The sequence below is a fragment of the Sinohyriopsis cumingii genome, chromosome 1 (assembly GCF_028554795.1).
Source record: "Sinohyriopsis cumingii isolate HCF-2022 chromosome 1, ASM2855479v2, whole genome shotgun sequence".
NCBI lineage: Eukaryota > Metazoa > Mollusca > Bivalvia > Unionida > Unionidae > Sinohyriopsis > Sinohyriopsis cumingii.
Genome location: NC_142961.1, coordinates 108,533,842 through 108,547,322, shown reverse-complemented (window position 1 = coordinate 108,547,322; position 13,481 = coordinate 108,533,842).

Sequence of the window (13,481 nt, the reverse complement as noted above, 5' to 3'; positions counted from 1 at the left end):
TTTTTCTCCACCAAGTTCTTATTTTATCTCCTACACTCTTCTTCCCTTTCTTTTTTTCTTCTCCTCCTCTTCTTTCTTCTTCTCTTCCTCCTCTTCTTTCTTCCTCTTTTCATTTTCTTCTTCTTTTTCAATTTTTTCGTTCCATTTGCGTATTCTTATTCTTTCCTCTTCATCCTCCTTCTCCTCCTTTATCTCTTTCATAACGCAACTAATCTTGTCCTTTGCTTTTCTTAAGTTATTAATTTCCATCTTTACACGATGGGGACTATAGGAATAATGGTCTTCAACCAGTCTTATTAGCATCTGTTCCATTATTCCTAAGTTGTCTAAAACGTCTTGCAAGGTTTGTATTTTGTCCATTTGGTTTGACGCCATCTTCTTTTTATTCTTTGCAGAATGGTTTGAACGACGAACACTGTGGGTTCTTATAGTGAAAGCGCGTACGTGAAGGAAAACATCCCCCTAAAACATAAAATGGATCTTACCTAGATCATGACCCAACAACGCGCGGACGTGAAGGAAAACATCCCCCTACTTTCTCATTTCATATAATATAACCCTAACTATACTCTCTACATACACTAAGAATCAATAAATAAACCCTTAATCTACTATTCACACAAACTTACTTCAGCATTTACAAACACAAACACACAAACACACACTTCCACTATTCATAAAGAGTTAGTGTTTATATTCACACTACTCTACCTACACACATTGGCAAATCGATAGTTATTTCTTTTCTAGAGTATTGGGTAGCCCTGAAAAGGGCTGTTGGTTTTTTTTTGAACTCCTGATGCACCTATCTAATGGTTGCACCTTCCTGGCCTGGCGCCACACACGCATCTTCTTCCCCAGTCTTCTTTCACCTTTCTTCTGGGGAGCGCAGAGGGAGGATGATTCGCTTCAACACCCCAATCCTCTGTCTCGGGAATATTGAACGACATCCTCTCTTCTCTTTTCTTTTCCTCTTCTTCCCTCTCTCTTCTCTCCTCCTCTTCTTTCTTCATTCTTGCTTCTTCTATGATAGCCTCCGCTGATAGTTCGTTTACTATGCGCCTGGCATATTCCAGGTGCATCTGGAGTTCTAACAGTTTCACTATTCTGCTATTCATTCTTGTGTTGATCAATCAACAAGGGTAGCTGGACTGCCCAGCGAGTTTCAATTTATACTGAAAGCGCGGACGTGATGGAAAACATCCCCCTAAAAACATAAAATTCATCTTACCTAGATCATGACCAAAAAAAACAACAACAACGCGCGGACCTAAAAGAAACACTCACTCACTTTTTATGCTACCCATCACTATTATAAATTTTTTTATAAATCACTTCAATAGACTATCCACATAGGCAAAGCAATCCAATTTAACCCCAAATATACACCTCCAACACCAAAACAAACATCATTTTAATCTACTACCCATACCAACTTACTTAACCACTTACTAACACAAACACACAAACACATACACTTCCACTATTAATAAAGAGTTAGTGTTTATTTTCACACTACTCTACCTACACACATTGGCAAATTGATCGTTATTTCTTTTCTAGAGTATTGGGTAGCCCTGAAAAGGGCTGTTTTTTTGTTTGCTATGGCATTCTTTTTTAGTTTCTAAGAATCCGATGTCCTCTGAGGATAGACTTTCTGGCGATAGGTCTGCTTCTTCGGAAAGAGAAGAAGAACTCTTTAGTGTCGATACGGCAATCGACAAAGCCTCTGTTAGCTTCAGTTTGTTGCTGCTGCTGTTGCTGCTGTTGCTGCTGTCTCTGAAGTCTGTACTTCTCTGTCCATTCTTCTTTTTCCCTGTTCATTTCTTCTCTGAAGAGCTCTTCTATTAGGTCTTCAGTGATTTTTAACATTCTCACATTCTCTATTTCTTCTGGCTTCGGTATCAGACTGTGTCTGACCCTATGCAAATTCACGTAGGCTTCGTTGAGCTTAGCTAGTTTGGAACACATCTTCTTAGGAGGATGAGTCGACAATGGATGGTTAGACTGGAAACAACCCCGGTTCTTAAAGTCAAAGCGCGGACGTGAAGGAAAACATCCCCACACGGTTTTCGAGCCGCAACGTTCAGTGAGTGTCATGAGAGGGATAGTAAGAAATCAAAGAGCATCAATTCAACATTCTTATAGCTAAACAAAAGACAAAGGCATTTTTTTCAAAACACAACATTTTTTATTCAAAAATCACTTAACACTAAACAACAACTCTAACATTTTTAACAATAATCCAACACTATAACATCAAACAATTTTTCAAATCATAAACATTTTTTCTTCAAATACAAACTACTTTAAACAGGGCTGACAACGTTGTGAATGAAATTGTGATTTCCACTGTTGGAAATCATTAGGCCATTGATGGACACTACGTTTCCTAGCTTGAGACAAAAGATAAGCATAATGGTCACAAAACCATCGATCTACTTTCACATCGTTTCTAGCAGAAGAACGAGGATCGAAATGAGTCACTAAATGTTCTAAGGAATAGCCCAGGCTGCGATGATGCAGAAAATACACACAGTACTGTCCACACACCAAGGAATCTGTGCCTTGTAATTTCACATTATTGAATCGGGTGGTTTGAGCATTTCTTCTCATAAAGTCGATGATATCGTCTTCCAAAGGGGGCAATCCGTACGAATTGAAATATTCCACACATCCTTCTTGAGGAAAGTAGACGGCTACCCAGTGGGTTCCTGGGAGATGACTGTCATCCGTGTTGATCACGTAAGCTTGATGGTCTTTAGGTTTGCGATGAGGGAGTTCATCTTTAGCACAGACGACAGGATTCCAAGAAGCCGTATACGAACTGTGGTTCAGAAGGTAATAAAGTTCCCAGGTATCCATCTGTGTTGTTTTTTTCTTCTTCACAGGTAATAATAAGTCGTCAATTCGATTCTGACTTTTTGCTTGAAAATGTCTGACGAATAAACGGTTATTCGTTCTGTTTCCTCACTCTGATTCAGGAGAGCTTCGATACGATGGATCTCTTGAGTGGTTAATGGTGGACAAGAATGTTCACGCAAGTCTTTATACCACTGGTGCAACACGTCTTTGTTCGAGATGAGGCTCCAAGCTTCGTCCAGATACTCGTCCAATTTTTCTTCTTGACTCAACATCAGGCATTTAACGTGTTGAATTTGACTGGGATGATCGTTTTGACATCCATAGCAATTTTTCTTGATCAGTTCTGTTATTTTGTCAACCAAGTGTTTGGCAAAACAGGAGACTAAATGGGCTTCTTGTTCTGGCCATCTCGACTTCATCATGATCACTTCTTCCACAGTCTCCTCACATTTCATGTCCAAAGTTTCTCCACTAGGTAAAGAGGGATAACAGTCTTCCATGGCTTCTAGTAATCTAGAATGACTTCTCTCAAACTGTTGATTTCTATCGTATTATCGAATTCTGCATACAGGAGGACGTTCACCGTCTCTGGTAGAGCACTCGAAAACTGAAGTTCCACACGAATCTGGCCAGATTTTATAGGGTGGAAATGTCCCTCATCGCTGCCTTGGTCAGGAGTGAAATCGAAAGCACACAAAGCATAGCCTCCTACATAATCCTCGTACGTAATACCGTGACTGGTGTTGGTTCCTAACTGTCCGGTGGCTTCGTACAGGGACAAGTACGATCTCAAATAATTCTTTGCGGCACCAAAGTTAGGCTCGAAAGGTCGGGTACACAAGGTCTTGCCGTCGCGACTGACTTCGATCTTGGACACATTGTAACGCTTAAACTCAAAAGGATTTTCATTGTGGATTCCATTGAAGGCTGAATTCCTGACGATACCAACGATCAAACGTTTGGGTAACTGTCCTTGGAACAAATGATCTTCGATCATGGATCGCTGTCCAGTGGGAATGGTGAAGGTTTTCACTTCCACACGTCGTATCGGATACTTGGCGGTCGTTCTGCTCAACGTTTGACTGATGTCGTTTCCCACTTTAGGTAACACTTCCACACGACGCACGTAGAGCCTGGCTTCTTGGATGACGGTTTTGTAAGTGGCCTCATGAGACATCAAATGGAAAGCGGCAGTGCTACGATTCAGTCTCAGGCGGATATCCACGCCGTTCAGCAAATACTTTTCTTGTAACCACATGTCCAAATGCAAACGATCCATCAGTTCTAAACTTCGCCCTTGCAGAATTTTAGTTCTACGTGTGTTAAATCCCACATTGTGAGGATTGTCATCTTCTGTCAGAGCTGTATCGCTAAATGTGTTATCACCCGTCGTGTCAGGTTTCCATACCACGCAAGCATCCAGATGAGTGTTCTTGGCTTGTTTTCCGTACGTCAAGAGATTTTCCAAGTAGGCACGATATGGGTAAGTATCCATGCTGCTGCTGACCAGTTTGTTATTCAAGTACAAGTCCACTTCGCTGAACAAGGAATGCATGAAATTGTTGACAGGAGCTACTCTATCATTGGCTCCAGGATTAGTGTCGTCCGTTTTGCTCACTTTCACTTTCAAATACAGGTAACTGCTATTCAGATCGATGTAATCTTCGGGCTGGACTTTGATTTCAAACTCGATGGGAGCTGAGGCTGCCAATGAAGAGACGGGGTGAAATTCCACCCACTGGGATTCTTGCATCGTCATCATCGTGGGGGGCATGGCAAACATATCCAGTTCCGTCTTGGAACAAGCGCAAGATTCTCGGTGCATCATTTTGTTCTGTTCTTTCTCAATAATCGAAAACGTCTAAGTCTCGAACGGTTCTTCTTTTCTTGGCCTTTCTCGCTTGAAGTCTGGTGAAAGGGTGTTTTCTTCGTCGTCTCTTTCTGCCTTGTCCTTGCTGAATGCCTGACTCGGTAGCGTGCAGGGCATTTATAGGTGTGTCTCGTCGGCCCAAAAGGTCTTTGCCCGTTTGCAGCAAGACATTTTTGCCTGCCCTCATGAAGGCTTCTTTAGGGTTTTGTTTGTCGATGGTGACATTTTGGAGAAATTCTTTGCCTTGCGTCAGTGCCGCATCTTTCAAGGCGTGCAATCCGCGTGTCACCATCGGTTTCAACACCGGAGCCACCGAACGAAAGGCCGATTTTAACATGTCTCCTAAACCGTGTCCTCGCTGTCGAGCAACCCCTCGGTACACTGGATACATGACTTACTTACGAGTCGTGAGAGAACCGTTTTCGAAAATGGAGTTTCACCGTGACTTTTCCTTTGGTGAATGGAATATTTTGTCCCTGATCTCCTTTTATAGCAATGTTGACCGTGTCCAAATAAGACTTGCTGACGGGCAAATAGTGAGGATGGACAAATTCGAGGTGGATGTGGTAAGTGTTTCCACCTTCCTCGTCAGTGGCCGTGGCAGAATTTACTTTGAAAGGAATGACACGTAGTAACGGTACGGAGGTGTGTCCCACCACGTTGTACTCCACCACATCGGAGTACACGAAGATCAAATTCAGTCCTTGGTTCAGTTCTACCGGGTAACGAAAATACCTTGCAAAATGCCCGTCGTTGTCAATCTCTGCCATTTTAATCTTTTTGGTGTCCTTATCCGTGACCATTTTGAGGTCTCCACCCAAAATGTCATACAATCCAGGGCAAAATTTAATACGTATACTTTTTTCATCACTTTCAAATCTGATGAGTAGACGGTGAGACTGTTTGTGGTACTCGATGGTGACACGTTTTTTTGCATTGGTCAGAACTTTGTCAAAGGTTGCATAGAATTTGTCAGCGATGGCTTCCACCAGATGTTGACCACTAAAATAATGGCCTGGGTTAATTTTAAAGTGATAAACGAAAAGAGGAGGAGGAGGAGGAGAAGAAGAAGAGTCACTGCTGCGGAATAATAGCTCCTTTGCAGAATGTGAGTTATGTTGAGGACTGCCCGTCATCTTTTGCTGCAGTGCTGGGTCCAAAATTTCGACGTAAAAAGTGTTCTGAGTTTCAGCGATGTTTTGGATTTGTGTTGGGTGAATCATTTCCACTAAAGCCACTTCCCAATGGGCTTCGTGATCTAACGGGATGGCTTGAGGTAATTTGGCCGTGTAACAGCACAACGTGTTGTTGGGAAACACCTCCATGGAACTGTCACTGGGTAAAGTTAAGTAAAATTGGTTTTGGTGACTCATAATTCCAGAGTTCTGTGGCTGTCCGAGGGGTTAGTGGACGTCAGAGGCGTGTCTCCGTCTAAAATGGGGTTCTGATTGTGGTTGTTGGAGTGCTGACTGACACTGGCGCTGGACACAACGTTCCCGTTCGAGGAGAATTTCAGGGAGGGATTAGGAAGCAGGTAACCGATGCAACTGCTCAATAAAATGGTCCACAATTGTTTGTCTCCTTGTTGCAAACTCAAATTGGCGATGGCTGCCCCGATGACACAATACACCACGAAGATTTGGCAGAAAAAGACGATTTGCGTTTTAGGCACACGTTCTCCACACCACACCCACAAGGGTTGTTTGTGTAAATCTTGCACAGAAGAACTAGGTGAAGAAGGACTGGTCGACGTAGCTGCGTCTGCTGTGTGAAAGGGCATGATGGTCACTTCTTCTTTTTATAGTCGATGACTTGCGAAGCGTCGATCCAAGAATCGAAACTGGGTGGATATCCTTTCCAACGTACTTTGACTTCTTTGACACGTCGTTTGCCCACTTTACGGGTTCTGCGTTCGAGAATGCTTTCGATGTCGTACACGTCGTCTTCTTTTTTGGTGACACGTTGTAACTCGGGCAAATAAAACGTTCCTTTGAGTACTTCTCCGTTCATGTCTTCCAATTTATAGACGGCAGGATGACGGCCATGCACTCGTCCAGTGACGCGAAACAATTCGGTGGTCCAGTTAGGTAAGTAACCTTTGTCGAAAGTGCGTTTGGTTTTGCCAATGCGCACCCAATCTCCTACGGTCAACTCTCCACTTTTCTTGGGGACAGCCCTCGTCGGGGACGTACCAAACAGGTGCTCAAACACCAGCACTTCGTTGTCGGGAGTCACGTCTTGCGGGGCACGTCCGATGCTTCGATGGTAAGATTGGTTGTACGCTTGCACCAGGTGCGGTAAGATGTCGATGTACTTCAGAGTGTGGTGATGCGTAAAATATTTCCACATGCGTTCTTTCAAAGTGCGTTGAAAACGTTCCACGATGCTGGCTTTGGTTTCGGGATTCTCGGTGGTAAAAAAATGAATGTCACGTTTCTTTAATTCTTTTTGGAAAGCTTGGTTCAGAAATTCGGTGCCTTTGTCCATTTGCCATCGAAGAGGGTGACGACCGCTTTGTTTCAACACCCGTTGCAGGGCTCGCACTAACTCGCTGCTGGATTTGGAAGTCAAGGGCACGACCCAGGCAAATTTGGAAAAGACGTCGATGACACAAAACAAATATTTGTAACCACGATTGTAGCTGGCCAAATGAGAGACATCGGCTAAATCGGCTTGCCATTGATGATCGATGCCTTCCACTCGGGTGCGACTTCTGGCAAACTTGCGTCGAATGGGTTTGTGTAAAGTGTAGGTAGCTTGTTCTTGTAACCATCGTTGCACTTGAGGTAAACGGAGACTTTTCAGTCGCGTTTTGGCAGCACGATACAATTTTTGAACTCCTGCGTAACCTGCAGGATGGGAGGGATCGTAGTAAATGTTGGCTAAGACTTTTTCCATTTTTTCTGTGTTAATAAGTCACCCACTCTTGGAGGATGCTACTCTTTTTCTCTTGGGGTATTTTCTTGGATTGCAATGCTTTGCGTGTGCGGCCAGCAATAGGTGTTGAAGAGGAGGATGTCTGAACGGGGGATATCGGTTCTTGTTTCACTTCTGTCTTCACTTTCTTTTTCTCTTGTGATGAAGAAGGGGTGGCCATCATCTTTTTAATCCATCCAATTCTGGAGGTAGGTGGTGTTGTTAACTTGCGTACTTTTTCTGGTGGAGTTAGAAACCCTTCTTCTTCTTCTTCTTTTCCTTTTTCTGTCTTGACCACTGGTACCGGTACTGGTACTGGTGATGGTGCTGGACTTTTCATCAAGGTCTTAAAATCTTTCAAAGTGGGTAGAGCTGTTTCGTCTAAAGCTTTCTGGTGAAAGAGTTGCAATCGTTGCAATAGTTGACCGTACTTTTGCGATTTTTCTGTTTCGGACAAATCTTGGCGATCCATCAAGGACTGCAATTCGTGTTGTAACTGGGACATCTCGCTCAAATTGGGATTGGGAGGTAAATGCGGGGTGCGTTGTTCTTGCCACCGATGGTATTCCATCCATCGTTTGTAAGGCACTAAAGCTAGTTTTCGTCCTTCCATGGGGTTGTCAGGGGTCAATTCTGAGATCTTGGGACTTCCGAGGGCCTTTTTATCTTGCTCCCACCAGTCCTCCCAACATGGTTCCCAAGACTCCTTTCAGTATGGGGCCTAACAAGAGAGGTAAAATGCCTCCACGTTGGACCAACATCTTCTTTTTTTGACGAATGGGAATTTTCTTTCGAACCATTTGGCGAAGAACGTGACGATGTTTGCCTAAGCATTGTTTCTGGTGTTTGGACAAAGGGATCGTGCCTTTCAAAACGTTCAAACAGCATTCGCACACGGTATCGATGACCTCTTTGGAGGCCGTTTGAATGAGTTTTTTTCGTAGGGGTGGAGAAGCTTTGGACAGGACAGATAACAGGTCCCCATGTTTGGCTAAACGTGGTGGCAGTCCTTTCCTTTTCTTTCCTTGGGGTTTTCTGGAGGGTGACATCTTTGAGTCTTTAGGAGCACCTAAAAACACTGATACCCTACTTGGTCACAGGCCTTTTTTATACTGGAACGCGTCGCCACTGATTGTCTTTACGTCGTATGAGTTTGAGGACAGGCATGACACGTCGTGCAGGGGTACGTAACGGACTAAATCGAGCCAGTTCTTGCTTGGACAAATCCAGTAAACTTTGTAACATGCCCGATCTTTCATGGACTTTGATTTTGGGAGAAGGTACTTTGTGAGCAGCAGCCACTGCCGCTAAATTGGAGGGTCCTGCCACTGGGGAAGTTCTTTTGGGGGTCATCAACGGAGAAGTTCTTGGTGTGATCAACGTCTCCAAGTACTCTTCAGTTCTGGGTGTCATTAACGGAGAAGTGGACAAACGTGAGGCTGCCGGAGACGCAGTCACCGCTGTGGCAGGTCGTGGTTTGCGAGTGTAAGGTTGCGTCCGAGCCGAAGTGCCTCTCTTGCGACTAGTTTTCTTCTGTGGACTTTTCTTTTTCTGAGGACTTTTTCTCTGTTTCTTTTTCTGGGGGCTTCTTTTCTTTTTCCGGGGTGGTGTCTGGTAAGAGGAGGGTCCTGCCACTGGAGAAGTTATTCTTCTTGGGGACCTGGTCTTTTTCTTTTTCTACTTGGGGCTTCGTTGGACTTTTGTCTTGGGGATAACTTTGGGGGCATTAGGATCCCATCTTAAGAGTGAGCGAATGATGACCCCTTCTAGAGTACCGCTCCCTCCAGGTTTCAAAATGATTTGTTTTTTGGTTTGAGTGTCGATGCGGAGATCGGCCAGTTGGACCAAAGCGAGTTTGTTTCGATCGAAAAAGCGTTTGGTTTGATGAGGAATCTGAATGATTCCTTGGAGTAATTGACGTGCCGTCACCGTGAACCATCGTAAGACTTCTTTGAGACTAGCTTCTAAGACACGAGCTCGTGTTTGTGGGTCTTTTTCTCGACTGATGCCATACAAGGCACGAATCAATTTGACGGGAAGATGCGACTGAAGGGACGTCATGTTCACACTGTGTGAGACAGACGAAAAAGGGTCTGAGGTTTTTATAGATATTTTTCATGGGGAGTGAAATGAAGTCGAGGACGGAGACGTGTACAGGACAGGCCCTCCGTCTTGGCACCAGTGGTGAAACAAGTGGGTACGAAATCGCAAATCCTCGGGGGTCGTAGGTTTCAAATCGACGAGTAAATAGGCGTGTGGCGTTTGAGTGGCATCGTCGTACGCCTGAGTCAGCCAAGGCGTTCCTAACTGTTTGGCTAAGACTTGCACTTGCGATTTATCTCGAGGGCTTTTAAACAAGACCACGTAATGTGCATTGAGACTGATGGTGCGATGGGCTTTACTTTGTTGAAACAAATTTTGGGTGATGTAAACGACACTGGCATTACGGTGATGCCCTTTGCGCGTGAACCACAGTTTAATTTCTTCTTCGTCTTCTCCTAACATGTCGTCGAAAATGACCAAATGGGTTTGACGGGAGTCAGAGACGATGCCGTCGTCTTCTTTAGGAATGCCTTCCACAAACACGATGGAATCGCCTTGACTTTCTCGCAAGAGGCTGTACGCCGATTGCCACTCTTTGTAACACCACACGATCCGTTGAGGAGGCCGATCGATCAAATGATGTTTATGTTCGATCAAACGTTTGACGAATTCGGTTTTGCCAGAACCGCTAGGTCCAGCAATGAGCATGTTAAAGGGATGGCGAAGATACAAAGCCTCCCAACTGGCACGATCTAAATGTTCGTCGATGACTTTGACAGTAGAGGAAGAGGGAGCAGAGACAGCAGAGGTAGCCATGGTGTGAGAAATGTCACTTGTGACACGAAAAACAAACAAGACAAGAGTTTATATACTTTTTTCAGAACACGTTTATTGAATGTTTTTTATCAAACATGAATACGAAAGACAAAAATACATAAAAGCCAAAGGCTTAAGTACAAGGATAAAAGGCACATGATAACGATGAACGTGGAATAAACACAAGTGTCTGTACAACAACCACATGTTTTGGGTAATGTTCTAACCAGTTCTATAGTAGGGGGTAACGTCACACAAGTGTCCTCCCGAAAGGGTCTTTCAGGTCTGTCGAGGACAGTCCTGTCCTGGGTGACGGGTTCTTCTGGCACCGTCACTAACACGTGTTGAAAAGTAACTTTTTTCCTTGAACAACTCTCGTGCATACTGGGCCACTTCTTGGGTCCAAGCCTCAAAACCCCATTCTTTCCAGGCACGGACATCTGTCCAATGGGGATGTAAGTCACAAGCTACACACACATCGTCATACACGTCTTGGGTAGCTAAAAGTTGACCAATCCTTTTTTCCTGTTGTGGTCGAGAAGTATCCAGATGAAAACGCAAGGCTTTGAGCAAAAGGAGTTTTTCGTGACCATTTAAGGCCATGGAGGTGGTAAGTACTGATCGTAAGGAGTCCACAAAGAATCGGCTGGTAAACGAAATCCCAGAAAACAAGTCACTAAGACACACACCACTTGTCGTCCCAAATTGAATGGACACAGTTGTTGTAATAATTGATGGTAATGATCCACGGTTTGAATATGGTCATTGAGTTCCTTCCACGGAATCTGTTGGATGACATACGACATAAGTCGTGGCATAGCAGCCTGTTTTTATAGTCTCTTTGTTTCGAAAAGAATACACGTACTTTCTAGCCAGAGATATTCGTTTTCCAGTTGGGAATGTAAATCTTGCATACTGTAACCGAAACGTCAGAGTTCGTTTAGGTGTTTCCTCTTCCGCTAAGTAGATTCCACGTAACAAATGTTGGTAATCCTTTACCTTGTCTTCCTCAATGGGTTGCTCTAGGTGAATCTCGAAGTAACCAAAATGATCAACACGTGAATCATCGGGGGCCTGGAAGTAATGAACAAGGTCTGACCACTGAAACAATTTCTGACGAATCAGTTCTCTTATACCATTCAGGTACCAGTGGCTAAAGATCTGGTGACGTAACGGATGCAGTTGTTCTTTACGTTTCACTTGTATTTTCACCAGCTCTCGGTAAATGCGTCCTCTCAACTCCACAGGCAAAGAACGAATGTTCTCTAGCAAAGTATCCATGAATAGGTCATACTAAATCCTCTTTGGTCTGACACAAGAAATGTACTCTTTGCACAAACATGGTTTCACTTCAGTGTCGAATTTAAATCGTTGAGTCACTAATCTACACATTACAATTCGTTCAGAAGTTTCCTCTTTCACCAAGTTGACATTGTGTTCAAGATGTTGGTAATTCGTTAACTCTTCCTCTGGAATTCGATGCAGTACGTTTACAATGATGTAACTACAATCGTCCATACCAAACCAATCCTTTTTAAAACTAGAGGATCGTTGATCAATGTCTGTCCGATGGAACACTTTCAATTGAATCAATCCTTGTATAGCCTTCAGGTACCAGTGGTTCAAACACCGGTGACGTAACGGATGCAATTGTTCTTTACGTTTCACTTGTATTTTGACCAGCTCTCGGTAAATGCGTTCTCTCAACTCCACAGGCAAAGCACGAATGTTCTCTTGTAAAGTATCCATGAACAGATTATTATGGTAAGAAGTTACTTCAATGTCTCGGTCCCACTAAGGGTAAGTAATGACAATTCGGTGACCATCGAGCATGTTCTACGTAGGCCGAATCTTGCGGTTCCCAGTGGTGAAGTGACACACCGCAACTGAAGCACTTGACTTTATCTCCTTCGCCCAAGTAGAAAAATCCGGTTCTGGCTAATTCTTCGGGGGTCGGTCCTCCCAGATACTTAGGCCATTTTCCTTTGAACGATTGAAGACGATTTTCAAAGTCGCAGTATTCCGACAAACGCACAGGAAACGAATATTCGTTTTTCACAGGTTCGTTTCGATGAGGGTTGGGTGACAGGAACAGGAGTTTGCTCAGGGCTGGATGACATCCGTAGGGGACTAGACGTGAAGGTGAACATTCCCCTTTAAACCCGGTAAAATGTCTAAGAGGACGAGCGGCATCGCTTTCGCATCCCTCAGGTTTGACACGCACAGCATCACTTTCCATGACAGGGGCAGTGAGAACAAAGTTCCCATGATGCTTTACGGCATCGCTCAGGTCACAACGTACAGCATCGTACCCATCGCAAGGCTCACAATCGCACTCGTCTGCAAACTCCGTTACGCAATTACAATGGTAACCACATGGACAATCGCAGTTTCCTTCCGGACATTTTCCGTCGCAATGCATGGGTCTTATCCATCCAATATTAGTCACACTAGAGGAAGATACAACTTTTTTACAATCCCCAAACTGGAACGATGTCTCTTTCAAAGTATTCATCTTGTTCGCTCGGTCTTGGTAGTCACAATGAACTATCGATCTTGACCATAGCCCCCTTTTTATACTAGTCGCAATGCAGTCTCCAGCTTGTACATCTTTCCTTTTCTACGTTTTTTATGTCTTGTTTCGGAAGGTACCGTCTCTAAGGTACCGTCAACATTGTACCGTAGTGTGATGGGTGGAAAGGCCATAGAAAGGTAAGGGCAGTGCGGAGACCATCGAGTATGTTCCAGAATAGCTGAGTCTTTATAGATACATAGATCCATTCGTAACTTCAGTCCGCAAGCGAAACACTGTACCTCGTATCCCAATCCTGACTCAGGTCCCAAGTAGACAAATCCTGTTCTAGCTAAAACATGCGAAGAAGGTAATCCTTCCCTATCTGTAGGCCATTTCTGAAACGTGTCCAATCGACGGGCACAATCACAATAGTCAGGTAAGAAGACTGGAAAATGG